At 37.7% G+C, this 17,484-nt stretch overlaps 1 pseudogene; it reads left to right on the forward strand.

The window, feature by feature from the left end:
* The first annotated feature begins 15,884 nt into the window (after positions 1–15,884).
* On the forward strand, positions 15,885–16,691 carry LOC102423082 (annotated as a pseudogene).
* The last annotated feature ends 793 nt before the right edge of the window (positions 16,692–17,484 follow it).

Consider the following 17,484-nt stretch of genomic DNA (forward strand, 5'->3'; position numbering starts at 1 on the left):
CTATTTATTACACACTCATAGTTCAAAATATTCCCTCAAAAATACACTGGCATATTTAATTTTATTCTGTTAATTATTTTTTACTTAATGTTTTGTTACAGATGCACAATTACAAACCACTGAAGTTTGCAAGTCAGTTGAGTGGAGCAATTCTTTCAGAGAATGAGCTGTGTTTGAGCTGTCATGCTGGGTAGGACATCGTTAAACCTCCTGGTAGGAGCAGAGGAAAAGAATGGAGTGGTGAAGAGAGGTATACAATATACCCATGTGGACAGACATAGCCTGTTTTGAATGCTCTGGACTTCGTTCAATACCTTCCAAAGTATTATTTCACCATGAAATGGTATTCTCAACACAGGTTTGTCAAATGTCAAGAAAGAGGTGGGCCAATAGCATGAAGTTTGGAAGAACAAGTAAAACATTTTAGAAGTAAGCCTGCTTGAAAGGTATTTTGATTGAATTTACTGATATATCTATAAAACAGTGTTTCTCTCTGCCCCCATGGCACATATTTTATTGAATCTACTTGTAAAAATAAAAATGTTTCCACCTGCTTATCTGCATAGTAAATATGACCAAATAGAGCTCCAGAAATGGCTTCATAAATACTTTATAACAGTAGAGTTGGTTTAAATCTTCTTTTATTTTTACATGACCATTGCCAAATTGTGAAAGCTAATGCTGAAAATATTCTTATTAGATTAAAAGTTACCAAGACCCATTAAAGAATTATTCCTTTTAAAATGTGTTTGTTTTTTCTCCTTCTCAATCCCTCTGGAATGGTGTAAAATACAAACTAAAGCTCAGAAAGTTGTTTATGTGGATGGATTAATTTGATTACACAGTAATTTCCTGATGTGATAGCTTTTTGTGGTCATTACATAAATACTATTTGAGAATGATGAGTGAGGATTTAGTAAGATTACTTTTTTTTTTGACACTGACCAAAGTTGAAACAAAACATTGGGCCATTTGCTTTCAATTTCGTAAAAACGTTGGAATCCGCCCCCCGCCCCCCCCCCCCCCCCGCAATTATCACAAATGGATAAAATGGAGTAGAGATAAAAGTTATTTTCTAAATAAAAATACAATCCAGGAACCCACTTTAGAAACTCCAGGACTGACTAAGGACTAGTCAATCTTTGCAAAATTTTAAGTGATTCAGATACAGTCAGAATTGAGGACTGATTTAGAAGTAGGTTGTTCAGGATTAGAACTGAGAAGAACATACTTAATGAGGGTTGAATGGGTTTTTAATTCATTTATGTTTGCTTTACTAACAATGTATCTGAAATGTGTACTATCAAGGGAAATTTGGTTCTACTAATGACAGGTAGAACAAGTATAATTCTCTCAGAAAGGCACTGACTGATTCCTTTACTACTTCTTTCCTATTCATATTCATGTCTACCTCTAAGCATTTAGGTCTAAATTTTTATTATAATTGGTCAGTCTAATAAATAATGCAATAATTTTTCTGAAGAAAATATATTAAAATATTTCCTAGTAACCTGTCATGAAATGTTGCATGCTTTGGGATGCCCCATTTACATTATTAAAGCAATATATCAAAAATCAGCAATAACAATAACAAAAATATAGCTCAGAATTATTAAAGCTTTGCTATAGAACTTAAAGGTTTCCTATGTAAAGTTAGTTTTCCACTTTTTTTCAGTGAAATTGCAAGAATTCAGAGTCAGTATGGCTGGTTAATTATAGCAAACATATTCAAGATGCTAATTATGTTTGTATCTATAATAATGCTTCTTATTGCTTAGAAATACTCAGGAGAAATAAACACATCATACAGGAAAACAATATCTTCCTTTAGCGTTAAAAAATATATGCAATTTAGAAATTAGTAGTACTTCTAATATGTAGACATCATTTTATCAGTAGACCAAATTTGGAGTATAGGAAAAAGGTTAAAACAATATCTCCTCATTTTTTTTGTGAGATAATTCCAAGTATAGTCCAATAGTATAATATCATATATCTTCCTAATATATTTTCGTAATTTTTAGGTAAATAAAATATACTAAATTCACAGTGAGGTAATGATAATATGAAAACCTTTTTTCTTGTTTTTACCAAAGTTTCGCTTCTCAGAATATGCAGGTTATGGTTGTATACTTTCCATTCATCTAATTTTTCTCAAGACAGGCCTTCATAACAATTTTATTTTGCTGTAAATAAAGCTACTATTTCTGTGTTTTGATTACTAAAAGTATGTGTAGACAGCTGTTGTCTAGCTCTAAGCAAGTAAACACTTAAAAAGTATTGAGGAAACATAAATACAAGATTACTGTTCCAAGTTATAAGTATTCCTAGTGTGTTTAGACAAGAAAATCTTAAATGTGTGTTTAATAAGTTCTATTCAGGCTTCATTCATTATTTGAACTTCTAGCAACACTTAAGTATTGATGCAAACATGCAAAAACAATTAAGGCTATGGAATTTAAGAGCACACATAATCCTTAACTATTTTTATCATTTAAAAATAGTAGTTACAGATTTTTAATTGGGTATAGGGCTAGTAAAACCCAGAAATATACTGGTTTCTTACAATATAAGCTTAGATTAAGTTAATTTAAATGGTGCTTTAAGGATCACTAATAATTGACCTCTAACATAAAACAAATGAGTCATTTTCATTTGTTGATAATATTTTAATAATAAAAACAAAATTTTTGCTTGGCTGGTGTGGCTCAGTGGTTGAGTGTGAACCTATGAACCAGGAGGTCATGGTTTGATTGCTGGTCAAGGCACATGCCAGGGTTGCATGGGGCATGCAGAAGGCAGCCAATCAATGATTCTCACATCACTGATGTGTCTCTCTCTGTCCCTCTCCCTTCCTCCCTGAAATAAAAATTATATATTTAGAAATATATTTAAATTCTTCCACTGGGGAAGTAATTTTTCTTCTACCCTTTTAAGAACACACATAATCCTTATCTCTTTTTATCATTTAAAAAGAATGTTCCCTCACCCCTCTACCCTGGAATAAAAGATTACCAGAAGACAAACCAACAGAAGTTTAATAACATGTATAACTCCTGTGTACATGGGAGGTGCCCAGAAAAAGCTGAGTAACTCCCAAAATGATCCAAGCCATCACCTTAAATACCATCTCCAGCTGAAAACATGAGAAGATATTGGAGGATGGGGAGACAGTTATGAAAAATTTTCAAACAAAGCACAGTAAAGGAGGGTAAGGCTGTTAAGGCAGATTTAAGTCTTGCCTTCTCTATTGATAGGAGTTTCTAGAGATTAAGTCATCCTTCTCCTACTGGTACTGGAAGGGAGACACCCTTTCTAATGGAGATTTTCCTCATAAAGGTAAATGTCTCTTATAAAAGGGTAACTTCTACTCAGTTTTCAGATATTTTCCTGTGTTTGCTATTTCCTAAAAATTATCAGCCTAAAATAATATTTATACCAAAGAGGAATTGAGGAATGAAGTGAAGAAATAAAATGGAGTTAGTATATTCAAGCTGCTAAGTTACTATGGTAAAAGCAAGTAGGTTGAAGAATGAAAAAATGACTCTATTCTTGTTTACTAGCCTGGGACTTTAAACTTTTAAACTTTCCAGTCCTGAACTAATGCTGAAATATACACCAAACCTCCAGATAACTCCCTAAAGGACTGAGGAAAGAATGTTTACAGATCCAGACCACCCAACATCCATCCAGACCACCAGTCATGTAGAGGATTACCATCTTGGACCAATCCAGAGGGTAAGCCTGTAGGATGATTCTTCTCAAGAATGTACTTCTTATTATAAGAACCCTCAGCTTTTCCTTCTTTTTTGGAACATCCCCGGTATTGCCTACTTGTGTTTCAGGTTTGCAAACCCTAAGATCCTTGAATAAATCCTTATCTTTCTTTCTACCAAAGCCTGCAGGCTCTTGTTGAGTTCATTCCTATTTTGGGGTGACAAATTTCCACAACTTAGAATATCTACAGCTGAAATTTTTCATATTTATTTATTATTATTTTTATTTAAATAGAATAAAGCTTTAGAGATTTAGCTAGTCTTCTGTAATGAATCCCCTCAGCACCATTCTTCTTTGAACTCCCCAGAAGCAACCACCTTTTAACTTTCATAAGAATCCTTGTAATCTATTTACTATATTATTATTATCTTATGTGTTCTTAAATAATGCATAGTTATGTGTTGTATGGATCATCCTCCATTTTTTCATTTTCATTTAACATTACTTTTAACATCTCCCATGCTGATCTATTGGGAACCGGTATCAACATTTTAAGCATTCCATTATTAATGGATACTTATGTTGATTCAAGTTTTCCAAGATTATGATTATTTCTGTAATACAAACACTTTCTTAGGTGCCCTTGTTTCCTATGGAGTGTCTTTTCAGACATAAAATTGTTGTATAGCTGGGTATGCACATTTGCAAGTCTGCTAGATATTGTCACACTGCTTTTCAAAGTAGCTTTGCCAGTTACAACTCCACAAACCTGGTCATATTCTCATTTTTGACAATATTATTGGGAAAATAGCACCTTGTTTTATTTATTTTGCATCTTGATTACATGAAATTATTATATTTAATAAATAATATACTTTTATTTATGTATTTATGTTGTAATTATATGGTTACATAACTATCATGTGTATAGACACATGAAAACATATAAATGAAACTTACAGTCATGTAAGATTAATAACTAATCTGATAATTCCCTTACTCTGAGATGGCCACTTTTAAAAATATTTTTTTCAATTATATGCTAATTATAGACACTACAATAAAATTATGTGTAGAATACATAATAAAGAAATAAAAGCAGGAGGGTAAGTGAAATCAAGAGAAGATTATGAGATGGAAGAAATAAGTGCCCATTTGGTGGGATAGTTCAATGAAGAGAGAAAAATGGGTAATGTAGAGGAGAACTGCTGGAGATAGTCCCTTGACTACGTAATAGAAGATGGGTTGAAATTTCCAAGTGAAGGACCTGAGCAGGAGCAGTTTATCTACAGTTTTGGGAAGGAAGGCAAATTTTACGGTACAGAGTAAGTTAGTAGGGTACATGTGATGGTGCAAGTTGTTGAAAGTCCTTTCCTGATGGTTTCTGATTGCTTAACGGTTTAGGAAGCAAGATCATTAGGAGATATTGAACGAGGGGGAGGAGATGCAAGAATTTAATGAGAAATATTGTAATATTGAAGAGTAGGAGAATAAACAAAATAGGAAAACAGTGATTCATAGGCAGCTCTATTAGCTCATTTGAGGTTTGTCATCATGAATTGAAAGTCAGCGTGGTTTGTGTCTTTTTCTTTAATCATCTTAACTTTGCAGTGGGGAACAGGTGGAAAGGTAAAGTTGGTCATGCAATTACTCATCAAGTATATGAAACAGAAAAAGGTTAAGAAAGGTAAGGAATTACCATGAAATGATTATAATAATTGATTATGGATGCTGAGTAAGGAGGAGGAGGGAAGGTCTATTAGTCTGCTCAGGCCACCATTACAAAGTATCACAGACTTAGATCACTTAAACAACTGAAATGTATTTTCTTACAAGTCTGGAGGCTGGGAGTCAGAGGTTTGATTTCTGTCGGGGCCTCTCTGATTTGTTCTACACTACTAAAAAAAGATAACTCAGAGATGAAGCAGTAAGGCTACCAGGGTAGAAGGTCTGAACCCATCCTGGCATATATAAGTTCTCTTTTTTTTAAAAAAAATTTTATTGATTATTACATATGTGTCCTTATCCCCACATTACTCCCCAACACTCATGCCCTCACCTCCCTGTTGTCTGTGTCCATTGGTTAGGCCTATATGCTTACATATAAGTCCTTTGGTTGATCTTTCCCCCTTACCCCCACTCTCCCCTACCTTCCCTCTGAGGTTTGACGGTCTGATTGATGCTTCTCTGACTCTGGATCTGTTTCCGTTCATCAGTTTATGTTGTTCATTATATCCCACAAATGAGTGAGATCATGTGATATTTATCTTTCTCTGACTGGCTTATTTCACTTAGCATAATGCTCTCCAGTTCCATCCAAATGGTAAGAGCTCCTTCTTTTTTACCGCAGCGTAGTATTCCATTGTGTAGATGTACCACAGTTTTTTAATCCACTCATCTATTGATGGGCACTTAGGCTGTTTCCAAATCTTAGCTATGGTGAATTGTGCTGCTATGAACATAGGGGTGCATATATCCTTTCTAATTGGTGTTTCTAGTTTCTTGGGATATATTCCTAGAAGTGGGATCACTGGGTCAAATGGGAGTTCCATTTTTAGTTTTTTGAGGAAACTCCATACTGTCTTCCATAGTGGCTGCACCAGTCTGCATTCCCACCAGCAGTGCATGAGGGTTCCTTTTTCTCCACATCCTCGCCAGTCTCTTAAATAAGTGCTTTTCTTGCCATTGATTCTGAATTTCCTCATTTAGGCCCTATAGAAAAAATATTTCAAAAAAAAAGAAAAATAGTTCAAATAATCTTTGGATATGAAATGGTGGCTTCACTTTATTGTTTATCAATTCAATGATGGGAACATTATTGATACTTATGTAGCCCAAAGAAAGGAATTCTATTCATAGCCCCAAAATATGAGAAGTGTTGGGACAGATATGTAGACTCTGTAGCCTAAACAATTTTGTACTTCCTCCATGACATTTATGCCAACTGGTCTGGCATTTTCCAGCATACACCTGTCATCCTCAGGTAGTACTCCAAAAGGTGTTCCATTTAAATTATAAATTACATCCTACCAGTTACCAATATCTGGCATACAGGCCAATTTTTAACACTAATATTTCCTCCAACATTTATCATTTGAAAATAGATAAAAACACGAAGTACTTGTTTAATTTATATGTAAAAGTTAAATAAAAATTATCACATAAATATGTGACATCTACTTATGCTCATTCTATAAGCACAGTTATACATGCCACTTTATAAAACTAAGAGCAAGCATTCTCGGCCGTGTAGCTCAGTGATTGTCAACCCATGAACCAGAAGGTTTGGGTTTCGATTCCTGGTCAGGGCACATGCCCAGGTTGCAGGCTCCATACCCAGCAGGAGGCATGCAGGAGGGAGCCTATTGATGATGTTTCTACCTCTCTATCCAGCTCTTTCTTTCTAAAAAACATCAATAAAAACATGTTTTTCAAAAATAAAATAAAAAACTAACAGCAAGGAAATGAATGTTTAGACCAGTGATGGCGAACCTTTTGAGCTTGGCGTGTCAGCATTTTGAAAAACCCTAACTTAACTCTGGTGCCGTGTCACATATAGAAATTTTTTAGTAAAACAAAGACTTATATTTTTGATATTTATTTTATATATTTAAATGCCAATTAACAAAGAAAAATCAACCAAAAAAATGAGTTCATGTGTCACCTCTGACATGCGTGTCATAGGTTCACCATCACTGGTTTAGACTATTAAGTATAAGAAATATATTGCTTTTATAATAAAAATTATCATGGCTGTGTTTTATTTTTATATAAAACAAATATTAAGCCCATTTAAATGGAGGGGAAAAAGTCTTGATTGTGTGGAGGAGGAAAAAAAACTTTCTTCTACCCTTCAATTTTTTTTTAGTTGGTCTAGTAATTAAATTGACATGAGAGATATTAACAAGAGAAAACAACAAAATTTAATTGCATACATATGCAAGGGAGTCCCACATACATGAGAGAGTCAGAGAAACTGCATCCATGAGAAATTTAAAAACAGAAAGAAAAATGAGGTATATATGACATTCTGAGCAAAAGATGGGGTAAGGCACTTGGTGCTTCAAAAGGAGGAAAGTCATTGCAGGATGGTAGGAACAGATGTTCAATAATCAGCAGTTTTCCTTGAAATATAACTGGGTAAATAAATTATTTCTGGTGATAACTCTTATTATAGGCAAGGCCCTTCATTTACATTCTTTAAGGGAGAGGTAACGGTTTATTGTGAGCTGCAGGGTCTCTGTTGCCTTTAGCTCAAAATAATGTTCATACCACAGAGGCAAAGGGAATAATGCATAAATACCTTCATTCTTAAACATGACAAATAAATATGATTCCCTTTGCTTGGCTCAGTTTTCCCCCAAATCCATTCAAATACATGAATCACAGATGTTCCCACGGCAAGTCCTTAGAGATGTGAATGCAGGGTAAAAACAAGTATTTAAAAATAACTTGAGTAACAGACCCAAAAAAATTAAATGTGAAAACTCTTCTAACAGTTTTAAGATTAGCAACAACCCTTGGGGAAGTGGAGTGAGCATGTCATTGAAATCGTACACCCAAGAGTGTAGGAGTGTAGAAGGTCACAATATATCATTTTTGAATGTGGAAGAAGATAATCTGTGAGGACCTCACTTGGCAGATGACAAATGTCCTCTAGGCTTTTCGAGATTAAAGCCTGCCAAACATGAAATTTCTGCAATAAGCTGTCAACTAATCTGTAGCACTATTGTATTGCTACAGATTTCAGGAGAGATAGCCAAAAGAATCAAGCTAAAACACATGCAAAAAGATTAAAACCAGTTTTGAAGGTTTGGGAGCAAAGGAGGACAGGGATCTACAAATAGAACTTAAAATATGTTGAGGAAAAGGACAAAAAACTTTTATTGGACACAATAATTACTTGACGCTAAGTGACATAACAAAATTCAGCTCTATTTACTATTTCTAATTCATGAAAATTAAAAACGATTAGAGCTGAAATGGATCCTGGTTAAGTCAATAAGGAGGTAAAGTTTGGAGCTTGCACTCTAAGTTAGATACTCCTAAACTTGAATCCTCGCTCTGCATGTACTCAGTGATTGATCATGATAAATTTATTTACCTTTCTCCATGCTAATAAACATATTTGTAAAAGGAGGATGATGCCATCTACATATTTTATGATGAGTTATAAGTTAAGTAATGTAGTTTAAAATTTAAACTCTAAATAAAAAAGTTTATTACTTGATTGTCCACGTGCTTAATTTGAAAATGTAGAAATTAAGTACTGCGATGCTTGTCAAATAGTAGTTTTCGAATTCTGTCTTTCCTTTTAAATTTATTAGCTGGCTTTTTATTATTTAAAAAAGGTTTTGTTATCCCTATTTATATTGGTAAATATTTTTATTTTATTCAATTCATTAGGTAGAATAGTGTGTGTGTGGGGGGGTACCATTCACACTTCCATCCTCCATTCCCAGACCCAAGTATACTGACTCTGGGGGACACAGAACCATATAACAATCTCTTGTTTAAAACACTCTGCATCCTGAAACTGAACCTTTTCTTTTCAAGGGTTGTCATCAAGTGGCAATGTAATTGATTCTTTAATAAGCTATTCCTCCTTTCAGTTACTCCAACTTCTGGATGATGAGGTCTGTGGTAAAACAAGTTAGTTTCATGGGTATGGAACCACTGCTGAGCTTTCTTTGCTGTGAAACGAGTTCCCTGATCAGAAGTTGTGCTGTGGGGACTTCAGAAGAGCAAGGTGTTCTGTGAGTCTGTGGATGGCAGTGTTTACAGAAATATTACAGGCAAGGAAGATATATCTGTATCCCTCATGGTGGGAAGAAATCCAATATAATTAACTAGGTAGATAGCTAGTTACACTGAGAAATGGTGTCATAACTGGGGCTCAGTGTTAGTCTCTGTTAATAACAGGCTGGGCACTGGTCAGCAGCATTATCCAGGTCAGGCTTGGTATGCATGGTTGTTGAACCCATGCAGAGCCTCCACTCCAATCTCCAGGGTTACATTCCACCCCTCTCCCCGCATTGGCTACCTTTTTAAAATAAGTTCTTTAACCAAGATCTGGAAAGAATGTGGCACATCCAAGAAGTCTGTAATTTTGTTAACCTGATAATTAAGATTCACAGAGACACCAATATATTGATAATCTGTACCCATTCTGAAAAGCCCATCCACATACCTTTTACTCAGACTTTCTTGTCACCGGTCTTTTAATCCTGTTCCTTCCAAATCACCACCCATCCAGTCAAGCCATTAACAACTGGCCAGAGATCTCTGTATATCCATACTTCTGGCCATCAAACACCAGACAAAGTGAACTACCAAATATCCTGCCTAAAGTTATTCCCACTGGTAGGATTTCTTCACCACTGCTCTTTAGGGTGACTCTTGAGTGAGCTGTAATGTCATAGCTATTCCTTTTTAGGTTATAATAGCATATTGTAAAGACTCCATTGTTCACCAGTTATAAGTTTTTATAGCCTCAGTCAACTGGTTGTAAGGAATACTGCAATAGACCATAGATACGGAGTAACGGAGAGAAGATGCTGTAAGATTAATCAGTGTCAAAGGAATCTGAGTCTCCTACTATTACAACTAACTAATATATTTTGGACCTGCCTGAGTCCATATATACCATTTCCAATGGATGACAGATTGCTGCTGTATACACCCAAACTATAGGTGCATGGGGCAGACAGTACTCATTTAGTAATGGTATTTCAGATTCCATGGTGACCTGAGTCTTTTCCAAGGCCCAGTAGCAAGCCAGAAACTCTTTTCCAAAATTAGGTTAGTAGTTATCTTCAGGGAAATGAATTGAATTGCTTCACAGATTCTTCTTTTGGTGATGACAGAAATTTCAATCACCTTCCCATTTGCTATGAATATTTTGAGTATCCTTAGACCTCCTTATATAAAATGTTAAAGGGTCTTCTTTAAGAAGAATAAAAAGATAAAAATATGAAAAATAAAATGGTAATAAATACATATCTGTCTACAATTGAATCTAAAAATTAAAATAAATGAACAAGCAGAACAGAAACAGACTCATAGATACAAACATTTTGATGGTTGCCAGATGGGAGGGGGTTGGGGGATGTGTGAAAAAGATGAAGGGAATTCAAAGTACAAATTAATAGTTATAGTGTATTCATGGGGGTATAAAGTACAGCATAGGGAATACAGTCAATAATATTCTAATAACTGTATAGTGTCAGATGGGTATGAGATTTTTTGGGGATGATCACTTAAATTTTATAATGTCTAATCACTGTAAACCTGAAACTAATATAATATTGTATGTAAAAATGATTTTAAAAAAGGTCCAAGTTTAGAGAAATTTTTACTGAAACCTTAACTTTCTGGAAAGCCATCTCTTGTTCTAACCCTCAATAGAAACTGGTAATCTTAAAGATAACTCTGTTAATTCATTAAAGTAACACTGTTTAAAGTGGTATATGTTGCCTCCAAAATCTAGGAAAGCAAATATGCCTCTTTTTTTCAAGATATATTGTGTGAAGTGCACCAACTTGATTTTCACTTTGAAGTGATATATCAAAATATTCTAGACACTTACCAAAACCCCCAACATATAAATGTTATTGAGTTGGAGGGCCCCTAAACTTTTGTGGAATTTATCTCCCACTGTCTAATTTGGTATGGTATTAAGGCATCTAAAGTACTTACATTTTCTGCTCATAGGATCTAATTGGCAAAATGTAGTCAATGAAAAGGACTAGGGTGAAGTTTTGTGAAATGTCTAAGAAACAATATCTCTAGGGATTATATTATTTTTTTAAATATATTTTTATTTATTTCAGAGAGGAAGGGAGAAGGAGAGAGAGATAGACACAATGATGAGAGAGAATCATTGATCGGCTGCTTCATGCACGTCCCCTACTAGAGTCAAGCCTGCAACTGAGGCATGTGCCCTTGACTGGAATCGAACCTGGGACCTTTCAGTCTGCAGCCCGATGCTCTATCCACTGAGCTAAACCAGCTAGGGCTAGGGATTATATTATGTCAGAGAACAGGATAATAAATGTATGCCTGAAACAAGCCCATGAAAGTGTACTCTTGGCTCTGTAAGATTAAAAGCAAGCTGCTTCTGGTGGGCTCTACAAATAGGTATGGAGCAAAAGACATCAGGTCAACAGCCATGTACCAAGTGGCAGGGGCCATACTGGTTTTTCTAGTGTGGATACTGTATCTAGAACAGAACTGTAATTGGAACACCATCTGATTATGTTTAGAATAGCATAATTTCTACCCAGGAAAACAGGTTAAACTTATGAGTAAATGGAGATGTGACAGGTATCACCACTCTGCTTCTTTCAAGACGTGATGGCATTAATCTCTAGAATTCCTGCAAAAAAATTTCTTCTGCTGTGAAACAGAAAGCAATCTTCACAAGGAGGGGATGTTTCAGGAGTTTCCACTTAACTATTCCTTCAGCCACTGGGTCAGAGAGCAAATGTGAGGATTCTGCCAGTTGCCTATTCTGTTTATCCCAATTATATATCCAGAAACTGGAAAAAAAATTAGATGCACTGTGAATTGAGCTTGAGCTAAGACTCTAATCACTTGACTTTCCTAATCCCCTACTTTGATTCATGGACTGTAGTCATTGAACCAATTCAGGTTTTAGCACCAATTCAGAACAAGTGTCTACTATTAACTAAAAGTACTGGGCATTTCCTTTTTACTGTAGTAAATAGCCTCGGGTCCCTTTGGAGAAGGTTTGGAATATATACTGGCATCAATGGTGCAGGGTCTTCCCTCAAAGAAACCCACTGTCCTCTTCAATCAAGGGGCTTTGGATCTAAAAATTTATATGGCTGAGTCTCCATTGTGACTGCTCAAGTCAGGTTTTTGACTACTTGATATAGAGGGTTTTTTCATGTAATGCTCTAGCTGACTGACCATTTATTTTATTTTATTTTTCCTAGGGACAACAGGATCAATTAGTCACTGTCAGAGATCCCTAAAACCCAAGGAATTCTTATTACTGACATGTCACTTTTGCCCTTTATGGTAACTATATCAATCTTATCTTTGGCAATTAATTGCTGTCATTGGGCACCTCATACTCTTGGTCCCCACTAGTGGTTTGTTGGTAAATACTTAACAACCAGATTGCCAGCGAGGGTGGGGGGTGGAGTGGGGAGGGCGAGAAGGGAAGGGGGCAAAAAGGAAAGAAAAGGGTAAAAAGGGAAGGGACGGAAAAAAAAAAAGCAAGTCCTTGTTTGTGGCATTTGCTGATTTTTGTGGCATAAATACTACCATTAAGGCTGACTTCAAGTTACTGATATGATATCACTGGACATAAAGTTGAGAAGAGATACAATATTTAGTATTTCTACCATATATACACAATAGACATAAATAATTTGAAGGGCTTTTCTAATTTTGATAGAAATTCCTCTGGAATTATAAGTTTTTGTCCTCTGACACCACCCATTTTCCACACAAAGATATTGATTGACCCTTTTGCTTAAATTTTCACAGCTTCTAATTTGACCAAAATAGCCCTTTTCCAGAGGAGCTTTTCAATGAAATAAATTACGTTTTTGTTTCCCACTATTTAGTTGTATTGTATAAGTTTTATGCTACTTTAAAATAATAATGTTCTTTTTAAAAGTACTATGTGGGAGAGAAGGGATGATGGTAGCACTAACTTTGAATATTCCCAATTCATTCATAAAAAGAGATAGGGCGAGTAGAATAGAAAGAAAACAACAACAACCTCATAGACATAGACATCAGTATGTCAATTACCAGAGGGAAAGGGGAGGGAGGTAGAAGTGGGTAAAGAGGGGATGAATAGTAATGTAAGGAGACTAGACGTGGGGTGGTGAACACATAATACAATATACAAATGATGTATTATGAAATTGTAGACCTGAAACTTATATAATTTTATTAACCAACTAGTGGCCCAATGCACGAAATTCATGCACATTATAAGGGAATTAATTAGAGGAAATATTTTAATATTGCTATTTGCCCTTTATCTATAATAGAAGTGTCAGAGATGAAAGAAAATTAGTAAAATGTATATGAAAATCTCCCTCCTGTCAGAGTCTGGGGCACACCATGGGACCCAGAGTCAAGTCCCAGCCCACCCGTGTACACCTCGAAATCGCACGAGACCCAGACCTGGCCGGCCCCACCCCTGTCAAGCCCAGGGGGGCGTGGCCTCAGTTCCCCCGCCCTGGCACAGGGGTAGGGAGCGTGGCCTCAGGTCCCTGTCAAGCCCCACCAGGCAGGGGGCACAGCCTCAGGTCCCCTGTCAAGCCCCGCTGGGTAGGGGGTGCAGCCTCAGGTCCCCTGGCACAGCCTCAGGTCTCCCAGCCCAGCCTCAGATCCCCCAGCCCCGGCGCCGGGCCGGGGGGGGGGGGGGGGGCGCAGCCTCAGGTCACTGGGCCCCGGTGCAAGGGCGCGAGGGTGTAAGGGCGTGATGACCATTTGCATATTAGCTCTTTATTATATAGGGTGTTACCCCAATAAAGTCAATTTTTTTAAAAAAGGAAAAAGAACATCTAATATAAAAATTGGTGCCAAGTTATTTTTATAAGCCTTAGAGTATGAGCAAACAAGGCCAACTCCAATGTACCATGAAAAGCTGTGAGGAGGAGAAGTTGTGTGGGAATAGCAGAGGAAAGACAAAGAGGACTTCTGGCAGATTTAACATCTAGCAAACAAAAATTCCTAACCAGCCCTCATTTCTGTGAGGGAAAGAGTCAATTGACAAACTGGGGAAAGTCTTCAAAGTCTCCAATTTGCAGGCAAGTGCAAAGGGGACTGAGACAATCAGAGCATGCTAGAGATCCTGGGCCTGCAGGGCTGCCCAAATATTCAAGAGGGAGGGCACACTTCTGGGAACAGAACTTACATAAATACTGAAATTTCAGATATAAGTGGGAGAGGAATTCTGACAAAGATATATCTCAAGAAGTTTTGAAGAGGGGGATTAACGTCAGCAATATGGCAAAATAGGAGGTTCCGACCCTTGTCCCTCCCAAAATAACAATGACTTAACAACAACGTATGGACCAAAATACCTCTACGAGAACTTCAGAATCAAGTTAAGAAGTTGCAGTAACCCAGAAAAACATGGGACTAAGAACAACTGCATTGAAATAAGTAAGTTTACCTTTAGTTGTGTCTTCCTCTTCTCCCAGTTGACAGAGTTAAACATCAAAAGAGATGCCAATAATTTATCATGCAGGGACTAGAAAGAGTGAGAGGTGCATCCCACATACCCAGCTTTTTGGAATGCTGCCTGAGAAACCTGTCTTGCTCCACCCAGAGTGCTGAGGAATTTGGCATAGATGGAATGCTTTGGAGCAGCGAAGAACAAAGAGGCATGGGTGGCTCTTGGCAGCTGGTGCAGCACATAGAAGCCAGCTCAGTCCCCAGCAGATGGCAAGGAACTCAGCAGATAGTGCAGATCTCAGCAACCTATGTGGATCTCAGCAGATGACGCAGTTCTCAGCAGAAGGCAGGAATCTTAGAAAACTGTGCAGTTCTCAGCAGCTGGAGTACATCTGAAAGAGTGAAATGAGGTACTTAACCAAGAGACTTCTCCAGGAGGGAGAGAGAGAAATGGGGCTTGTGCCCCATGTCCTGGCATCTTAGTGCATTGTCCTATGGGAAAGAGGACAGTACCCAGCATAGCTCAGCAGGTTTGGAAGAAGAAACAAAGCCTGAGACTTCTCTCCCAGGAAGGAGGGAGAGGAGTGGAAAGTGCACACCCCATGGAAAGGTTTGAGAGACTTCCAGAATCTTTAGTCAGGCTGATTGGTTAAAGTCTTTCATTGCTGAAGTCAGTTCTTAAAACTGATAGAGGTAGCTGCTTGTTCAAATATACACACACAAACACAAAGCTACAAGAAACACACAGAATCAGGGAAATATAACATTAACAAATGAAAAATAATCTCCAGTAACCAACAGAAAAAAAATAGAGATCTATGAAGTATAAAACAAAGAATTCAAAATAATAAAGAAGCTCGGTGAGCTACAGGACAACACAGACAACTAAATAAAAGTGGGGGTAAGAATATAAGAAATGACAATATCAACAAAAAGATCCAATTCATACAAAAGAACCAAACAGAAATTATAAATCTGAAGAATACCATTAATTGAGTCGGATCCCGGCAGCAGCTGCAGCGGCGCTCGTCTTTCCAGGCTCTTCTTGCTGTCTCCTTTAGCTTCCAGAAACATGGCCTCTGGTGTGGCTGTCTCTGATGGAGTCATCAAAGTGTTCAATGACATGAAGGCACGTAAGTCCTCGACACCAGAGGAGGTGAAGAAGCGCAAGAAGGTGGTGCTCTTCTGCCTGAGTGAAGACAAGAACATCATTCTGGAAGAGGGCAAGGAGATCCTGGTAGGTGATGTGGGCCAGACAGTAGATAACCCCTACCCATCTTCGTCAAGATGCTGCCAAAGACTGCTGCTACGCCCTGTATGATGCAACCTATGAGACCAAGGAGAGCAAGAAGGAGAACCTGGTGTTTATCTTCTGGGCCCTGAGTCTGCGTCTCTTTTTTTTTTTTTTTTGTATATATATTTTATTGATTTTTTACAGAGAGGAAGGGAGAGGGATAGAGAGTTAGAAACATCGATGAGAGAGAAACATCGACCAGCTGCCTCCTGCACACTCCCTACTGGGGATGTGCCTGCAACCAAGGTACATGCCCTTGACCAGAATCGAACCCGGGACCCTTCAGTCCGCAGGCCGACGCTCTATCCACTGAGCCAAACCGGTTAGGGCAAGTCTGCGCCTCTTAAGAGCAAAATGATCTATGCCAGCTCCAAGGATGCCATAGAGAATAAGCTTACGGGGATCAAGCATGAATTACAAGCAAACTGCTACGAGGAGGTCAAGGACCACTGCACTCTGGCAGAGAAGCTGGGGCAGTGCTGTCATCTCCCTGGAGAGCAAGCCTTTGTGAGCCCCCTTGAGCCCCCTGCCTGGAGCATCTGGCAGCCATAGACCTGCCTTGTGAGGGGTTGCAGGCCGCCCCCTTCTGCCAGACCGGAGCGGCTGGAGGGATCCCAGCAGGGGGAGGGCAATCCCTTCACCCAGTTGCCAAACAGTCCCTCTCCCCCTGGAGCTTCCTTCTCCCTCCACCCCTGACAGTTCTGGCCTTCCCAAACTGCTTTTGATCTTCTGATTCCTCTTGGGTTGAAACAAACCAAGTCTTCCCTACCCCAGGCACCCCAGTTTTTGAGAGGGCCTGTATTTTTTTTTAATGACACCCATACTTGCAACCTATTCCTCCCCACTTTTCCCATGCTGCCAACTTCTAACTGCAATAGTGACTCTGTGCTTGTCTGTTTAGTTCAGTGTACAAATGGAATGTTGTGGAGATAGCCCCTCCCCATGCTGCCGGGTTCCCCTCCCCTTTTCCACCCGGTCTCGGCCACTCATGGAAGCAGGATCAGTAAGGGACCCTTAATTAAAAAAGAAAAGAAAGAAAGAAAAACAACAATAAAAGCCTCACTTAATTTGAAAAAAAAAAAGAATACCATAAATTAACTGAAAAATCCAACATAGAGCTTTACCAGGACATTTGATAAAGCAAAATAATCAGTGAACTTGAAGATAGGTCATTTGAAATTGTTCAGTCAGAAGAATAAGAAAAACAATAAAAAAGTGAAAAAAGTATAAATGACTTAGGGTAAACCATTAAGTGAACTAATCCTATAAAATAAAGAGGTAATATGCAAATTGACCATCATGCC

Source organism: Myotis lucifugus, unplaced genomic scaffold (genome assembly GCF_000147115.1).
Source record: "Myotis lucifugus unplaced genomic scaffold, Myoluc2.0 scaffold_71, whole genome shotgun sequence".
Lineage (NCBI taxonomy): Eukaryota > Metazoa > Chordata > Mammalia > Chiroptera > Vespertilionidae > Myotis > Myotis lucifugus.